The sequence below is a fragment of the Phalangium opilio genome, unplaced genomic scaffold, assembly GCF_054372755.1.
Source record: "Phalangium opilio isolate 3A_F unplaced genomic scaffold, DU_Popi_V2 ptg000009l_1, whole genome shotgun sequence".
In the NCBI taxonomy this organism is placed as follows: Eukaryota; Metazoa; Arthropoda; class Arachnida; order Opiliones; family Phalangiidae; genus Phalangium; species Phalangium opilio.
Genome location: NW_028324146.1, coordinates 12090410 through 12108540, shown reverse-complemented (window position 1 = coordinate 12108540; position 18131 = coordinate 12090410). Strand labels below are relative to the sequence as shown.

General features: G+C 45.2%; 4 non-coding genes across 4 annotated transcripts; all 4 read left to right on the top strand.

Moving 5' to 3' along the window:
- Positions 1–8958: 8958 nt before the first annotated feature.
- On the top strand, positions 8959–9031 carry TRNAT-GGU (transfer RNA threonine (anticodon GGU)). The gene has a single exon. It is a non-coding gene; the product is annotated as a tRNA-Thr (tRNA).
- Positions 9032–12273: 3242 nt separating this feature from the next.
- TRNAT-GGU (transfer RNA threonine (anticodon GGU)) lies at positions 12274–12346 on the top strand. The gene has a single exon. It is a non-coding gene; the product is annotated as a tRNA-Thr (tRNA).
- A 3242-nt stretch (positions 12347–15588) lies between these two features.
- On the top strand, positions 15589–15661 carry TRNAT-GGU (transfer RNA threonine (anticodon GGU)). Its single transcript has one exon. It is a non-coding gene; the product is annotated as a tRNA-Thr (tRNA).
- Positions 15662–17847: 2186 nt separating this feature from the next.
- On the top strand, positions 17848–17920 carry TRNAT-GGU (transfer RNA threonine (anticodon GGU)). The gene has a single exon. It is a non-coding gene; the product is annotated as a tRNA-Thr (tRNA).
- The last annotated feature ends 211 nt before the right edge of the window (positions 17921–18131 follow it).

Genomic DNA, 18131 nt, shown 5'->3' with positions numbered 1-18131 from the left:
TTTTAAACGGGAGTTTAGGATTTTTAAAGTGATTTCAGGGTAAGTGTACGGGATTTTGATCGAAGTCCGACCCCTCGATTTGGTCAGTTTATTATGGCACCGTTCGCGACATAACTCGTAAGTAAAGGTGTTCATATAATTCTAATAGGTTTTCATATAATTCAAAAAGGTTCTCATATAAATCTGCAAGGTTTACATATGATTCTTAATGGTTTTCGTATAATTCTAGAAGGCTTTTATATAATTCTTAAAGGTTTTTTTATAATTCTAGATGGTTTTTTTTATAATTCTAGAAGGTTTTTTTATAATTCTAGGTTTTCATATAATTTTAAAAGATTTTCATATAATTCAAAAAGTTTTTCTTATAATTCAGAAAGGTTTACATATAATTCAAAAAGGTTTTCATATAATTCGAAAAGGTTCTCATAAAAATCTAACTGGTTTTCATATAGTTCTTAGTTCTAAAAGGTTTTAATATAATTTTAAAAGGATTGCATGTAATTCTAAAAGGTTTTCATGTACTTCAAAAATTTTTACAAGAAATTCTAAAAGGTTTTTATGCAACTCAAAACGGTTTTCATGTAATCCAAAAACCTTTTCATGTAATTATAAAAAATGTTTTCACGTAATTTAAAAAAGGTTTTCATGTAATTATAAAAATGTTTTCACGTAATTTAAAAAAGGTTTTCATGTAATTATAAAAATGTTTTCACGTAATTTAAAAAAGGTTTTCATGTAATTTAAACCCGTAAAACCCTTAAGTATTTTTAATCGAACCATGCTTCTTACCCTCTCACTCTCAGAAATTACCGTAACCATACTGTAGGAACACTGTAAAATATATATACGACTGAAACAAGTTTCGCCGTAAATATAACAGTCAATTTAGTGTTTTCCTTGATCATGCAAAATTTCCATTATAACTAACGGCCACACCACAGTAGCCATCCATGACTCTTAGAACAACGATCAAAATGCAGTTATTTTGGTAGACTGTTACAAAATATAACATGAAAGTGCAGAACGTGGACAAAAGAATGCCACTGTTAAAATGAATTCCTAATCTCACTATTTTCATCTGACTGTACATACATTAAAAAATAACAATACACCGTTGAAAAAATGTATTCAGTGAAAAAATAAAAGTCCGAAAACAATTTCGCTTGGCGATGACACAGCTTAAAATAAAACCGAATAGATAGTATAAACAAGTTGGGAAACCAAAATAAACCTCTCCGAGCCAAGACGAATTTACTTTCTAAAGACAGTTCCACCAGCCAATGAGAAAAACCGGAAACACATAGTTTAAATTGGCGACATATTGCCAAGGTCATTTGTAAAGGTTAAAGCGTTTAATAATTCCCGGTGGATCCTCAATAATTCTAATGATGACCTAATATCTGTCACTTAAATGTGTGTTTAACTTTCGGCTCACTCCGAACCGTTAAGACCTCCTATAAGCGGACACGAAAAAAGGTCAATTCTGGTTTAAATCTAGGGTATTTTATTTCATAGACCCAATCGTTTCAACACTTTTGGAGAGATGAAATATTAACATCCATATTATCTAACGAAAATAAAAGTTACGTTTACAATATATATAAATGTAGTAAAGCTGAATTAAAAAGTAAACACCAAATTTGAAATGTTAATATCAAAAGATGTTCTTGGAATATTGAGATGAAACAGAGCTTTATAGCTACACAACTACTAAAAGAATCGTAATGCCGAAAAATATTTCCTTCTAATATTCTGCAAAAAGAAAATGTAATAGTTTTGTAAGAGATCTTTTCATCCTACTCGCTTTATATTAACTATGAGATGCGTGTAGTGTTTCGATTCAGATTTAATCTTCATTACTCGTTCTATATAAACTCTCACTTGTGTCATTACATAGAAATAAGTTTATCTTAAATAATTAATTAAATATAAATGATATTAATTATTTTAATCGCCAGTAAATAACTTTATTTTAAACGATTTAACTATTTTTAAAGTGGTTCCTATTATCTTTCGAAACTTTGTTAATATTGACGTTTAAAGTGAAGGGTACCCCTCTTGCCCGCTTTCTTCAAATTCTGGGGTATATATACGATTCGTTTCCATTATAATAATAGATAAAAACGCATTCGCGTGAACCGATGGTGGAAGCCCTGCCATTGGGAGGCTAGACGTTTCTCGTAACCCTAGCCGATCTCCGCGTATATCTTAAAACCAAACGATAACGATTGAGAAGAAGCCGGAGTGGACAAAGACCTGAAGATGGTGGTGCATAGAAGCTGGTGTCAATGTGGAATTGACGAAGAGCAGAAGATGGTGGTGGCTACGAGCCAGCAAGTACAGGCTAGTGTCCATGTGGGATGGACAAAGACTAGCAGATTGTGGTCCTTAGAAGCCAGTTAGTAAAGACTGGTGTTGGCAGATGAATGGCCAAATTTCCGTGAACCGCGAACGCGTTCCGGAAATCGGGTATTTGTTTGCTCCGATTTGTAAACTGCGAACGCGGTCACGTGGGGTCTGACAGACAGACAGACACGGCCGGTGTAATACCTCTCCGTGACATACGTCACTCGGAGAGGTAAAAATAATAATTTTTCCACAATACCAGACGATTATTTCATTTCTAAGCTTCCGTGGCGCAAAGCTTAGTGCGTTCGGCTGTTAACCGAAAGGTTGGTGTATCGCCGCCTCCCGGGAGCGGTGTTGTGAGGTCTCAGATGTAGCGTTAAAAGTCATAATTTTTCCACAATACCAGACGATTATTTCATTTCTAAGCTTCCGTGGCACAATTCTTAGCGCCTTCGGCTGTTAACCGAAAGGTTGGTGGTTCGAGCCCACCCGGGAACGTTGGTGTGAAGTTTTATAAGTTTCGTAAAAAGTCAAAGCTTTTCCATAATACCTGACGACCATTTAATTTCTGAGCTTCCGTGGCTCAATGGTTAGCGCGTTCGGCTGTTAACCCAAAGGATGGTGGTTCGAGCCCACCCGGGAGCGGTGTTGCGAGGTCTCAGATGTAGCGTTAAATGTCAAAATTTTTCCACAATACCTGACGATTATTTCTTTTCTAAGCTTCCGTGGCGCAATGCTTAGTGCGTTCGGCTGTTAATCAAAAGGTTGGTGTTTCGAGACAACCCGGGAGCGGTGTTGTGAGGTCTCAGATGTAACGTAAAAATGTCACACTTTTTCTACAATACCTGACGACCTTTTAAGTTTTGGGCTTCAGTAGCGCAATGGTTAGCGAGTTTGTTGTCAACCGAAAAGTTGGTGGTTCGCCGCCACCCGGGTGCGGTGTTGTGAGGTCTCAGATGTAGCGTAAAATGTCACAATTTTTCTGCAATACCTGACGACCATTTAATTTTTGTGCTTCCGTGGCGCAATGGTTAGCGCGTTCAGCTGTTAACCGAAAGGTTGGTGGTTCGAGCCCACCCGGGAGCGGTGTTGTGAGGTCTCAGATGTAGCGTAAAATGTCACAATTTTTCTGCAATACCTGACGACAATTTTATTTCTGAGCTTCCGTGGCTCAATGGTTAGCGCATTCAGCTGTTAACCGAAAGGTTGGTGGTTCGAGCCCACCCGGGAGCGGTGTTGTGAGGTCTCAGATGTAGCGTAAAATGTCACAATTTTTCTACAATACCTGACGACCTTTTAATTTTTGGGCTTCAGTAGCGCAATGGTTAGCGAGTTCGGTTGTCAACCGAAAGGTTGGTGGTTCGCCGCCACCCGGGAGCGGTGTTGTGAGGTCTCAGATGTAGCGTTAAAAGTCATAATTTTTCCACAATACCTGACGATTTTTTCATTTCTAAGGTTCCGAGGCACAATGGTTAGCGCGTTCGGCTGTTAACCGAAAGGTTGGTGGTTTGATTCCACCCTGGAGCGGTGTTGTGAGGTCTCAGATGTAGCGTAAAATGTCACAATTTCTCTACAATACCTGACGACCTTTTAATTTTTGGGCTTCAGTAGCGCAATGGTTTGCGCGTTCAGTTTTCAACCGAAAGGTTGGTGGTTCGCCGCCTCCCGGGAGCTTTGTTGTGAGATGTAGCGTTAAAAGTCATAATTTTTCCACAATACCAGACGACCATTTAAATTCTGAGCTTCCGTGGCTCAATGGTTAGCGCGTTCGGCTGTTAAACGAAAGGTTTCTGGTTCGCCGCCAACCAGGAGCAGTGTTGTGAGGTCTCAGATGTAGCGTAGAATGTCACAATTTTCCCACAATACCTGACGACCTTTTAATTTTTGGGCATCAGTAGCGCAATGGTTAGCGCGTTCGGCTGTTAACCATAAGGTTGGTGGTTCGAGCCAACCCGGGAGCGGTGTTGAGAGGTCTCAGATGTAGCGTAAAATGTCACAATTTTTCCACAATACCTGACGATTATTTCATTTCTAAGCTTCCGTGGCGCAATGCTTAGTGCGTTCGAATGTTAACCGAAAGGTTGGTGGTTCGCCGCCACCCGGGAGCGGTGTTGTGAGGTCTCTGATGTAGCGTTAAAAGTCATAATTTTTCCACAATACCTGACGATTTTGTCATTTCTAAGCTTCCGTGACACAATGGTTAGCGCCTTCGGCTGTTAACCAAAAGATTGGTGGTTCGAGCCCACCCGGGAACGTTGGTGTGAAGTTTTATAAGTAAAGTAAAAAGTCAAAGCTTTTCCACAATACCTGACGACCATTTAATTTCTGAGCTTCCGTGGCTCAATGGTTAGCGCGTTCGGCTGTTAAACGAAAGGTTGGTGGTTCGAGTCCACCCGGGAGCGGTGTTGTGAGGTCTCAGATGGAACGTAAAAAGCAAAGTTTTTCCAGAATACCTGACGACCATTTAGTTTTTGGGCTTCCGTGGCGAAATTGTTAGCACGTTTGGCTGTTAACCGAAAGGTTGGTGTGAAAGGTTTGTGGTTCGCCGCCAACCGGGAGCGGTGTTGTGAGGTCTCAGATGTAGCGTAAAAAGTCATAATTTTTCCACAATGCCTGACGATTATTTCATTTAAAAGCGACCGTGGCGCAATGCTTAGTGCGTTCGGCTGATAACCGAAAGGTTGGTGTGAAAGGTTTGTGGTTCGCCGCCACCCGGGAGCGGTGTTGTGAGGTCTCAGATGTAGCGTAAAATGTCACAATTTTTCCACAATACCTGACGACCTTTTAATTTTTGGGCTTCAGTAGCGCAATGGTTAGCGCGTTCGGTTGTCAACCGAAAGGTTTGTGGTTCGCCGCCACCCGGGAGCGGTGTTGTGAGGTCTCAGATGTGGCACTAAAAGTCATAATTTTTCCACAATACCTGACGATGATTTATTTTCTAAGCTTCCGTGGCGCAATTGTTAGCAAGTTTGGCTGCTAACCGAAAGGTTGGTTGTACGAACCCTCCCGGGAGCGGTGTTGAGGTCTCAGATTTAGCGTAAAATGTCACAATTTTCCCACAATACCTGACGACCATTTAATTTTTGTGCTTCCGTGGCGCAGTGGTTAGCGCGTTCAGCTGTTAATCAAAAGGTTGGTGGTTCGAGCCCACCCGGGAGCGGTGTTGTGCGGTCTCAGATGTAGCGTAAAATGTCACAAATTTTCTACAATACCTGACGACCATTTAATTTTTGGGCTTCAGTGGCGCAATGGTTAGCGCGTTTGGTTGTCAACCGAAAGGTTGGTGGTTTGCCGCCAACCGGGAGCGGTGTTGTGAGGTCTCTTAGATGTAGCGTAAAAAGTCATAATTTTTCCACAATACCTGACTACCATTTCATTTCTGAGCTTCCGTGGCTCAATGGGTAGCGCGTTTGCCTGTTAACCGAAAGGTTGGTGGTTCGAGCCCACCCTGTAGCGGTGTTGTGAGGTCTCAGATGTAACCAAAATACCTGATGACCATTTAATTTCGAAGCATCGGTGGCACAATGGTTAGCGCGTTCGGTTGTTAACAGAAAGGTTTGTGGTTCGCCGCCACCCGGGAGCGGTGTTGTGAGGTCTCAGATGTAGCGTTAAAAGTCATAATTTTTCCACAATACCTGACGATGATTTATTTTCTAAGCTTCCGTGGCGCAATTGTAAGCAAGTTTGGCTGTTAACCGAAAGGTTGGTTGTACGAGCCCTCCCGGGAGCGGTGTTGAGGTCTCAGATTTAGCGTAAAATGTCACAATTTTTCTACAATACCTGATGACCATTTTAAATTTGTGCTTCCGTGGCGCAATGGTTAGCGCGTTCGGCTGTTAACCGAAAGGTTGGTGGTTCGCCGCCTCCCGGGAGCGGTGTTGTGAGGTCTCAGATGTAGCGTTAAAAGTCATAATTTTTCCACAATACCTGACGATTTTTTCATTTCTAAGCTTCCGTGGCACAATTCTTAGCGCCTTCGGCTGTTAACCGAAAGGTTGGTGGTTCGAGCCCACCCGGGAACGTTGGTGTGAAATTTTATAAGTAACGTAAAAAGTCAAAGCTTTTCCATAATACCTGACGACCATTTAATTTCTGAGCTTCCGTGGCTCAATGGTTAGCGCGTTCGGCTGTTATCCCAAAGGATGGTGGTTCGAGCCCACCCGGGAGCGGTGTTGCGAGGTCTCAGATGTAGCGTTAAATGTCATAATTTTTCCACAATACCTGACGATTATTTCATTTCTAAGCTTCCGTGGCGCAATGCTTAGTGCGTTCGGCTGTTAACCGAAAGGTTGGTGGTTCGCCGCCACCCGGGAGCGGTGTTGTGAGGTCTCAGATGTAGCGTTAAAAGTCATAATTTTTCCACAATACCTGACGATTTTGTCATTTCTAAGCTTCCGTGACACAATGGTTAGCGCCTTCGGCTGTTAACCAAAAGATTGGTGGTTCGAGCCCACCCGGGAACGTTGTTGTGAAGTTTTATAAGTAAAGTAAAAAGTCAAAGCTTTTCCACAATACCTGACGACCATTTAATTTCTGAGCTTCCGTGTCTCAATGGTTAGCGCGTTCGGCTGTTAAACGAAAGGTTGGTGGTTCGAGCCCACCCGGGAGCGGTGTTGTGAGGTCTCAGATGTAACGTAAAAAGCAAAGTTTTTCCAGAATACCTGACGACCATTTAGTTTTTGGGCTTCCGTGGCGAAATTGTTAGCACGTTTGGCTGTTAACCGAAAGGTTGGTGTGAAAGGTTTGTGGTTCGCCGCCACCCGGGAGCGGTGTTGTGAGGTCTCAGATGTAGCGTAAAATGTCACAATTTTTCCACAATACCTGACGACCTTTTAATTTTTGGGCTTCAGTAGCGCAATGGTTAGCGCGTTCGGTTGTCAACCGAAAGGTTTGTGGTTCGCCGCCACCCGGGAGCGGTGTTGTGAGGTCTCAGATGTAGCATTAAAAGTCATAATTTTTCCACAATACCAGACGATGATTTATTTTCTAAGCTTCCGTGGCGCAATTGTTAGCAAGTTTGGCTGTTAACCGAAAGGTTGGTTGTACGAGCCCTCCCGGGAGCGGTGCTGAGGTCTCAGATTTAGCGTAAAATGTCACAATTTTTCTACAATACCTGATGACCATGTAAATTTTGTGCTTCCGTGGCTCAATGGTTAGCGCGTTCGGCTGTTAACCGAAAGGTTGGTGGTTCGACCCCACCCGGGAACGTTGGTGTGAAGTTTTATAAGTAGCGTAAAAAGTCAAAGTTTTTCCACAATACCTGACGACCATTTAATTTCTGAGCTTCCGTGGCTCAATGGTTAGCGCGTTCGGCAGTTAATCAAAAGGTTGGTGGTTCGATCCCACCCGGGAGCGGTGTTGGGAGGTCTCAGATGTAGCGTTAAAAGTCATAATTTTTCCACATTACCTGACGACCATTTCATTTCTGAGCTTCGTGGCTCAATGGTTAGCGCGTTCGGTTGTCAACCGAAAGGTTGGTGGTTTGCCGCCACCCGGGAGCGGTGTTGTGAGGTCTCTTAGATGTAGCGTAAAAAGTCATAATTTTTCCACAATACCTGACTACCATTTCATTTCTGAGCTTCCGTGGCTCAATGGCTAGCGCGTTTGTCTGTTTAACGAAAGGTTGGTGGTTCGAGCACACCCGGGAGCGGTGTTGTGAGGTCTCAGATGTAACGTAAAAATCAAAGTTTTTCCAGAATACCTGACGACCATTTAGTTTTTGGGCTTCCGTGGCGAAATTGTTAGCACGTTTGGCTGTTAACCGAAAGGTTGGTGTGAAAGGTTTGTGGTTCGCCGCCACCCGGGAGCGGTGTTGTGAGGTCTCAGATGTAGCGTAAAAAGTCATAATTTTTCCACAATGCCTGACGATTATTTCATTTATAAGCGACCGTGGCGCAATGCTTAGTGCGTTCGGCTGTTAACCGAAAGGTTGGTGTGAAAGGTTCGTGGTTCGCCGCCACCCGGGAGCGGTGTTGTGAGGTCTCAGATGTAGCGTAAAATGTCACAATTTTTCCACAATACCTGACGACATTTTAATTTTTGGGCTTCAGTAGCGCAATGGTTAGCGCGTTCGGTTGTTAACCGAAAGGTTCGTGGTTCGCCGCCACCCGGGAGCGGTGTTGTGAGGTCTCAGATGTAGCGTTAAAAGTCATAATTTTTCCACAATACCTGACGATGATTTATTTTCTAAGCTTCCGTGGCGCAATTGTTAGCAAGTTTGGCTGTTAACCGAAAGGTTGGTTGTACGAGCCCTCCCGGGAGCGGTGTTGAGGCCTCAGATTTAGCGTAAAATGTCACAATTTTTCCACAATACCTGACGACCATTTACTTTTTGGGCTTCCGTGGCTCAATGGTTAGCGCGTTCGGCTGTTAACCCAAAGGTTGGTGGTTTGAGCCCACCCTGGAGCGGTGTTGTGAGGTCTCAGATGTAACCACAATACCTGATGACCATTTAATTTCTAAGCTTCCGTGGCACAATGGTTTGCGCGTTCGGTTGTAAACCGAAAGGTTTTTGGTTCGCCGCCAACCAGGAGCGGTGTTGTGAGGTCTCAGATGTAGAGTAAAATGTCACAATTTTCCCACAATACCTGACGACCATTTAATTTTTGTGCTTCCGTGGCGCAGTGGTTAGCGCGTTCAGCTGGTAATCAAAAGGTTGGTGGTTCGAGCACACCCGGGAGCTGTGTTGTGCGGTCTCAGATGTAGCGTAAAAAGTCATAATTTTTCCACAATACCTGACGACCATTTCATTTCTGAGCTTCCGTGGCTCAATGGTTAGCGCGTTCGGCTGTTAACCGAAAGGTTGGTGGTTCGAGCCCACCCTGTAACGGTGTTGTGAGGTCTCAGATGTAACCAAAATACCTGATGACCATTTAATTTCGAAGCTTCGGTGGCACAATGGTTAACCGAAAGGTTTGTGGTTCGCCGCCACCCGGGAGCGGTGTTGTGAGGTCTCAGATGTAGCGTTAAAAGTCATAATTTTTCCACAATACCCGACGATGATTTATTTTCTAAGCTTCCGTGGCGCAATTGTTAGCAAGTTTGGCTGTTAACCGAAAGGTTGGTTGTACGAGCCCTCCCGGGAGCGGTGTTGAAGTCTCAGATTTAGCGTAAAATGTCACAATTTTTCTACAATACCTGATGACCATTTAAATTTTGTGCTTCCGTGGCGCAATGGTTAGCGCGTTCGGCTGTTAACCGAAAGGTTGGTGGTTTGAGCCAACCCTGGAGCGGTGTTGTGCGGTCTCAGATGTAACCACAATACCTGATGACGATTTAATTTCTAAGCTTCCGTGGCTCAATGGTTAGCGCGTTCGGCTGTTAACCGAAAGGTTGGTGGTTCGACACCACCCGGGAACGTTGGTGTGAAGTTTTATAAGTAACGTAAAAAGTCAAAGCTTTTCCACAATACCTGACGACCATTTAATTTCTGAGCTTCCGTGGCTCAATGGTTAGCGCGTTCGGCAGTTAACCGAAAGGTTGGTGGTTCGAGCCAACCCGGGAGCGGTGTTGTGGGGTCTCAGATGCAACGTAAAAAGTCAAAGTTTTTCCACAATACCTGACGACCATTTACTTTTTGGGCTTCCGTAGCTCAATGGTTAGCGCGTTCGGCTGTTAACCCAAAGGTTGGTGGTTTTAGCCCACCCTGGAGCGGTGTTGTGAGGTCTCAGATGTAACCACAATACCTGATGACCATTTAATTTCTAAGCTTCCGTGGCCCAATGGTTAGCGCGTTCTGTTGTTAACCGAAAGGTTTGTGGTTCGCCGCCAGCCGGGAGCGGTGTTGTGAGGTCTCAGATGTAGCGTTAAAAGTCATAATTTTTCCACAATACCTGACGATTTTGTCATTTCTAAGCTTCCGTGACACAATGGTTAGCGCCTTCGGCTGTTAACCAAAAGATTGGTGGTTCGAGCCCACCCGGGAACGTTGTTGTGAAGTTTTATAAGTAAAGTAAAAAGTCAAAGCTTTTCCACAATACCTGACGACCATTTAATTTCTGAGCTTCCGTGTCTCAATGGTTAGCGCGTTCGGCTGTTAAACGAAAGGTTGGTGGTTCGAGCCCACCCGGGAGCGGTGTTGTGAGGTCTCAGATGTAACGTAAAAAGCAAAGTTTTTCCAGAATACCTGACGACCATTTAGTTTTTGGGCTTCCGTGGCGAAATTGTTAGCACGTTTGGCTGTTAACCGAAAGGTTGGTGTGAAAGGTTTGTGGTTCGCCGCCACCCGGGAGCGGTGTTGTGAGGTCTCAGATGTAGCGTAAAATGTCACAATTTTTCCACAATACCTGACGACCTTTTAATTTTTGGGCTTCAGTAGCGCAATGGTTAGCGCGTTCGGTTGTCAACCGAAAGGTTTGTGGTTCGCCGCCACCCGGGAGCGGTGTTGTGAGGTCTCAGATGTAGCATTAAAAGTCATAATTTTTCCACAATACCAGACGATGATTTATTTTCTAAGCTTCCGTGGCGCAATTGTTAGCACGTTTGGCTGTTAACCGAAAGGTTGGTTGTACGAGCCCTCCCGGGAGCGGTGCTGAGGTCTCAGATTTAGCGTAAAATGTCACAATTTTTCTACAATACCTGATGACCATGTAAATTTTGTGCTTCCGTGGCTCAATGGTTAGCGCGTTCGGCTGTTAACCGAAAGGTTGGTGGTTCGACCCCACCCGGGAACGTTGGTGTGAAGTTTTATAAGTAGCGTAAAAAGTCAAAGTTTTTCCACAATACCTGACGACCATTTAATTTCTGAGCTTCCGTGGCTCAATGGTTAGCGCGTTCGGCAGTTAATCAAAAGGTTGGTGGTTCGATCCCACCAGGGAGCGGTGTTGGGAGGTCTCAGATGTAGCGTTAAAAGTCATAATTTTTCCACATTACCTGACGACCATTTCATTTCTGAGCTTCGTGGCTCAATGGCTAGCGCGTTTGCCTGTTAAACGAAAGGTTGGTGGTTCGAGCACACCCGGGAGCGGTGTTGTGAGGTCTCAGATGTAACGTAAAAATCAAAGTTTTTCCAGAATACCTGACGACCATTTAGTTTTTGGGCTTCCGTGGCGAAATTGTTAGCACGTTTGGCTGTTAACCGAAAGGTTGGTGTGAAAGGTTTGTGGTTCGCCGCCACCCGGGAGCGGTGTTGTGAGGTCTCAGATGTAGCGTAAAAAGTCATAATTTTTCCACAATGCCTGACGATTATTTCATTTATAAGCGACCGTGGCGCAATGCTTAGTGCGTTCGGCTGTTAACCGAAAGGTTGGTGTGAAAGGTTCGTGGTTCGCCGCCACCCGGGAGCGGTGTTGTGAGGTCTCAGATGTAGCGTAAAATGTCACAATTTTTCCACAATACCTGACGACATTTTAATTTTTGGGCTTCAGTAGCGCAATGGTTAGCGCGTTCGGTTGTTAACCGAAAGGTTCGTGGTTCGCCGCCACCCGGGAGCGGTGTTGTGAGGTCTCAGATGTAGCGTTAAAAGTCATAATTTTTCCACAATACCTGACGATGATTTATTTTCTAAGCTTCCGTGGCGCAATTGTTAGCAAGTTTGGCTGTTAACCGAAAGGTTGGTTGTACGAGCCCTCCCGGGAGCGGTGTTGAGGCCTCAGATTTAGCGTAAAATGTCACAATTTTTCCACAATACCTGACGACCATTTACTTTTTGGGCTTCCGTGGCTCAATGGTTAGCGCGTTCGGCTGTTAACCCAAAGGTTGGTGGTTTGAGCCCACCCTGGAGCGGTGTTGTGAGGTCTCAGATGTAACCACAATACCTGATGACCATTTAATTTCTAAGCTTCCGTGGCACAATGGTTTGCGCGTTCGGTTGTAAACCGAAAGGTTTTTGGTTCGCCGCCAACCAGGAGCGGTGTTGTGAGGTCTCAGATGTAGAGTAAAATGTCACAATTTTCCCACAATACCTGACGACCATTTAATTTTTGTGCTTCCGTGGCGCAGTGGTTAGCGCGTTCAGCTGGTAATCAAAAGGTTGGTGGTTCGAGCACACCCGGGAGCTGTGTTGTGCGGTCTCAGATGTAGCGTAAAAAGTCATAATTTTTCCACAATACCTGACGACCATTTCATTTCTGAGCTTCCGTGGCTCAATGGTTAGCGCGTTCGGCTGTTAACCGAAAGGTTGGTGGTTCGAGCCCACCCTGTAACGGTGTTGTGAGGTCTCAGATGTAACCAAAATACCTGATGACCATTTAATTTCGAAGCTTCGGTGGCACAATGGTTAACCGAAAGGTTTGTGGTTCGCCGCCACCCGGGAGCGGTGTTGTGAGGTCTCAGATGTAGCGTTAAAAGTCATAATTTTTCCACAATACCCGACGATGATTTATTTTCTAAGCTTCCGTGGCGCAATTGTTAGCAAGTTTGGCTGTTAACCGAAAGGTTGGTTGTACGAGCCCTCCCGGGAGCGGTGTTGAAGTCTCAGATTTAGCGTAAAATGTCACAATTTTTCTACAATACCTGATGACCATTTAAATTTTGTGCTTCCGTGGCGCAATGGTTAGCGCGTTCGGCTGTTAACCGAAAGGTTGGTGGTTTGAGCCAACCCTGGAGCGGTGTTGTGCGGTCTCAGATGTAACCACAATACCTGATGACGATTTAATTTCTAAGCTTCCGTGGCTCAATGGTTAGCGCGTTCGGCTGTTAACCGAAAGGTTGGTGGTTCGACACCACCCGGGAACGTTGGTGTGAAGTTTTATAAGTAACGTAAAAAGTCAAAGCTTTTCCACAATACCTGACGACCATTTAATTTCTGAGCTTCCGTGGCTCAATGGTTAGCGCGTTCGGCAGTTAACCGAAAGGTTGGTGGTTCGAGCCAACCCGGGAGCGGTGTTGTGGGGTCTCAGATGCAACGTAAAAAGTCAAAGTTTTTCCACAATACCTGACGACCATTTACTTTTTGGGCTTCCGTAGCTCAATGGTTAGCGCGTTCGGCTGTTAACCCAAAGGTTGGTGGTTTTAGCCCACCCTGGAGCGGTGTTGTGAGGTCTCAGATGTAACCACAATACCTGATGACCATTTAATTTCTAAGCTTCCGTGGCCCAATGGTTAGCGCGTTCTGTTGTTAACCGAAAGGTTTGTGGTTCGCCGCCAGCCGGGAGCGGTGTTGTGAGGTCTCAGATGTAGCGTTAAAAGTCATAATTTTTCCACAATACCTGACGATTTTGTCATTTCTAAGCTTCCGTGACACAATGGTTAGCGCCTTCGGCTGTTAACCAAAAGATTGGTGGTTCGAGCCCACCCGGGAACGTTGTTGTGAAGTTTTATAAGTAAAGTAAAAAGTCAAAGCTTTTCCACAATACCTGACGACCATTTAATTTCTGAGCTTCCGTGTCTCAATGGTTAGCGCGTTCGGCTGTTAAACGAAAGGTTGGTGGTTCGAGCCCACCCGGGAGCGGTGTTGTGAGGTCTCAGATGTAACGTAAAAAGCAAAGTTTTTCCAGAATACCTGACGACCATTTAGTTTTTGGGCTTCCGTGGCGAAATTGTTAGCACGTTTGGCTGTTAACCGAAAGGTTGGTGTGAAAGGTTTGTGGTTCGCCGCCACCCGGGAGCGGTGTTGTGAGGTCTCAGATGTAGCGTAAAATGTCACAATTTTTCCACAATACCTGACGACCTTTTAATTTTTGGGCTTCAGTAGCGCAATGGTTAGCGCGTTCGGTTGTCAACCGAAAGGTTTGTGGTTCGCCGCCACCCGGGAGCGGTGTTGTGAGGTCTCAGATGTAGCATTAAAAGTCATAATTTTTCCACAATACCAGACGATGATTTATTTTCTAAGCTTCCGTGGCGCAATTGTTAGCACGTTTGGCTGTTAACCGAAAGGTTGGTTGTACGAGCCCTCCCGGGAGCGGTGCTGAGGTCTCAGATTTAGCGTAAAATGTCACAATTTTTCTACAATACCTGATGACCATGTAAATTTTGTGCTTCCGTGGCTCAATGGTTAGCGCGTTCGGCTGTTAACCGAAAGGTTGGTGGTTCGACCCCACCCGGGAACGTTGGTGTGAAGTTTTATAAGTAGCGTAAAAAGTCAAAGTTTTTCCACAATACCTGACGACCATTTAATTTCTGAGCTTCCGTGGCTCAATGGTTAGCGCGTTCGGCAGTTAATCAAAAGGTTGGTGGTTCGATCCCACCAGGGAGCGGTGTTGGGAGGTCTCAGATGTAGCGTTAAAAGTCATAATTTTTCCACATTACCTGACGACCATTTCATTTCTGAGCTTCGTGGCTCAATGGCTAGCGCGTTTGCCTGTTAAACGAAAGGTTGGTGGTTCGAGCACACCCGGGAGCGGTGTTGTGAGGTCTCAGATGTAACGTAAAAATCAAAGTTTTTCCAGAATACCTGACGACCATTTAGTTTTTGGGCTTCCGTGGCGAAATTGTTAGCACGTTTGGCTGTTAACCGAAAGGTTGGTGTGAAAGGTTTGTGGTTCGCCGCCACCCGGGAGCGGTGTTGTGAGGTCTCAGATGTAGCGTAAAAAGTCATAATTTTTCCACAATGCCTGACGATTATTTCATTTATAAGCGACCGTGGCGCAATGCTTAGTGCGTTCGGCTGTTAACCGAAAGGTTGGTGTGAAAGGTTCGTGGTTCGCCGCCACCCGGGAGCGGTGTTGTGAGGTCTCAGATGTAGCGTAAAATGTCACAATTTTTCCACAATACCTGACGACATTTTAATTTTTGGGCTTCAGTAGCGCAATGGTTAGCGCGTTCGGTTGTTAACCGAAAGGTTCGTGGTTCGCCGCCACCCGGGAGCGGTGTTGTGAGGTCTCAGATGTAGCGTTAAAAGTCATAATTTTTCCACAATACCTGACGATGATTTATTTTCTAAGCTTCCGTGGCGCAATTGTTAGCAAGTTTGGCTGTTAACCGAAAGGTTGGTTGTACGAGCCCTCCCGGGAGCGGTGTTGAGGCCTCAGATTTAGCGTAAAATGTCACAATTTTTCCACAATACCTGACGACCATTTACTTTTTGGGCTTCCGTGGCTCAATGGTTAGCGCGTTCGGCTGTTAACCCAAAGGTTGGTGGTTTGAGCCCACCCTGGAGCGGTGTTGTGAGGTCTCAGATGTAACCACAATACCTGATGACCATTTAATTTCAAAGCTTCCGTGGCACAATGGTTTGCGCGTTCGGTTGTAAACCGAAAGGTTTTTGGTTCGCCGCCAACCAGGAGCGGTGTTGTGAGGTCTCAGATGTAGAGTAAAATGTCACAATTTTCCCACAATACCTGACGACCATTTAATTTTTGTGCTTCCGTGGCGCAGTGGTTAGCGCGTTCAGCTGGTAATCAAAAGGTTGGTGGTTCGAGCACACCCGGGAGCTGTGTTGTGCGGTCTCAGATGTAGCGTAAAAAGTCATAATTTTTCCACAATACCTGACGACCATTTCATTTCTGAGCTTCCGTGGCTCAATGGTTAGCGCGTTCGGCTGTTAACCGAAAGGTTGGTGGTTCGAGCCCACCCTGTAGCGGTGTTGTGAGGTCTCAGATATAACCAAAATACCTGATGACCATTTAATTTCGAAGCTTCGGTGGCACAATGGTTAACCGAAAGGTTTGTGGTTCGCCGCCACCCGGGAGCGGTGTTGTGAGGTCTCAGATGTAGCGTTAAAAGTCATAATTTTTCCACAATACCCGACGATGATTTATTTTCTAAGCTTCCGTGGCGCAATTGTTAGCAAGTTTGGCTGTTAACCGAAAGGTTGGTTGTACGAGCCCTCCCGGGAGCGGTGTTGAAGTCTCAGATTTAGCGTAAAATGTCACAATTTTTCTACAATACCTGATGACCATTTAAATTTTGTGCTTCCGTGGCGCAATGGTTAGCGCGTTCGGCTGTTAACCGAAAGGTTGGTGGTTTGAGCCAACCCTGGAGCGGTGTTGTGCGGTCTCAGATGTAACCACAATACCTGATGACGATTTAATTTCTAAGCTTCCGTGGCTCAATGGTTAGCGCGTTCGGCTGTTAACCGAAAGGTTGGTGGTTCGACACCACCCGGGAACGTTGGTGTGAAGTTTTATAAGTAACGTAAAAAGTCAAAGCTTTTCCACAATACCTGACGACCATTTAATTTCTGAGCTTCCGTGGCTCAATGGTTAGCGCGTTCGGCAGTTAACCGAAAGGTTGGTGGTTCGAGCCAACCCGGGAGCGGTGTTGTGGGGTCTCAGATGCAACGTAAAAAGTCAAAGTTTTTCCACAATACCTGACGACCATTTACTTTTTGGGCTTCCGTAGCTCAATGGTTAGCGCGTTCGGCTGTTAACCCAAAGGTTGGTGGTTTTAGCCCACCCTGGAGCGGTGTTGTGAGGTCTCAGATGTAACCACAATACCTGATGACCATTTAATTTCTAAGCTTCCGTGGCCCAATGGTTAGCGCGTTCTGTTGTTAACCGAAAGGTTTGTGGTTCGCCGCCACCCGGGAGCGGTGTTGTGAGGTCTCAGATGTAGCGTTAAAAGTCATAATTTTTCCACAATACCTGACGATTTTGTCATTTCTAAGCTTCCGTGACACAATGGTTAGCGCCTTCGGCTGTTAACCAAAAGATTGGTGGTTCGAGCCCACCCGGGAACGTTGTTGTGAAGTTTTATAAGTAAAAAGTCAAAGCTTTTCCACAATACCTGACGACCATTTAATTTCTGAGCTTCCGTGTCTCAATGGTTAGCGCGTTCGGCTGTTAAACGAAAGGTTGGTGGTTCGAGCCCACCCGGGAGCGGTGTTGTGAGGTCTCAGATGTAACGTAAAAAGCAAAGTTTTTCCAGAATACCTGACGACCATTTAGTTTTTGGGCTTCCGTGGCGAAATTGTTAGCACGTTTGGCTGTTAACCGAAAGGTTGGTGTGAAAGGTTTGTGGTTCGCCGCCACCCGGGAGCGGTGTTGTGAGGTCTCAGATGTAGCGTAAAATGTCACAATTTTTCCACAATACCTGACGACCTTTTAATTTTTGGGCTTCAGTAGCGCAATGGTTAGCGCGTTCGGTTGTCAACCGAAAGGTTTGTGGTTCGCCGCCACCCGGGAGCGGTGTTGTGAGGTCTCAGATGTAGCGTTAAAAGTCATAATTTTTCCACAATACCTGACGATGATTTATTTTCTAAGCTTCCGTGGCGCAATTGTTAGCAAGTTTGGCTGTTAACCGAAAGGTTGGTTGTACGAGCCCTCCCGGGAGCGGTGTTGAGGCCTCAGATTTAGCGTAAAATGTCACAATTTTTCCACAATACCTGACGACCATTTACTTTTTGGGCTTCCGTGGCTCAATGGTTAGCGCGTTCGGCTGTTAACCCAAAGGTTGGTGGTTTGAGCCCACCCTGGAGCGGTGTTGTGAGGTCTCAGATGTAACCACAATACCTGATGACCATTTAATTTCTAAGCTTCCGTGGCACAATGGTTTGCGCGTTCGGTTGTAAACCGAAAGGTTTTTGGTTCGCCGCCAACCAGGAGCGGTGTTGTGAGGTCTCAGATGTAGAGTAAAATGTCACAATTTTCCCACAATACCTGACGACCATTTAATTTTTGCGCTTCCGTGGCGCAGTGGTTAGCGCGTTCAGCTGGTAATCAAAAGGTTGGTGGTTCGAGCACACCCGGGAGCTGTGTTGTGCGGTCTCAGATGTAGCGTAAAAAGTCATAATTTTTCCACAATACCTGACGACCATTTCATTTCTGAGCTTCCGTGGCTCAATGGTTAGCGCGTTCGGCTGTTAACCGAAAGGTTGGTGGTTCGAGCCCACCCTGTAGCGGTGTTGTGAGGTCTCAGATGTAACCAAAATACCTGATGACCATTTAATTTCGAAGCTTCGGTGG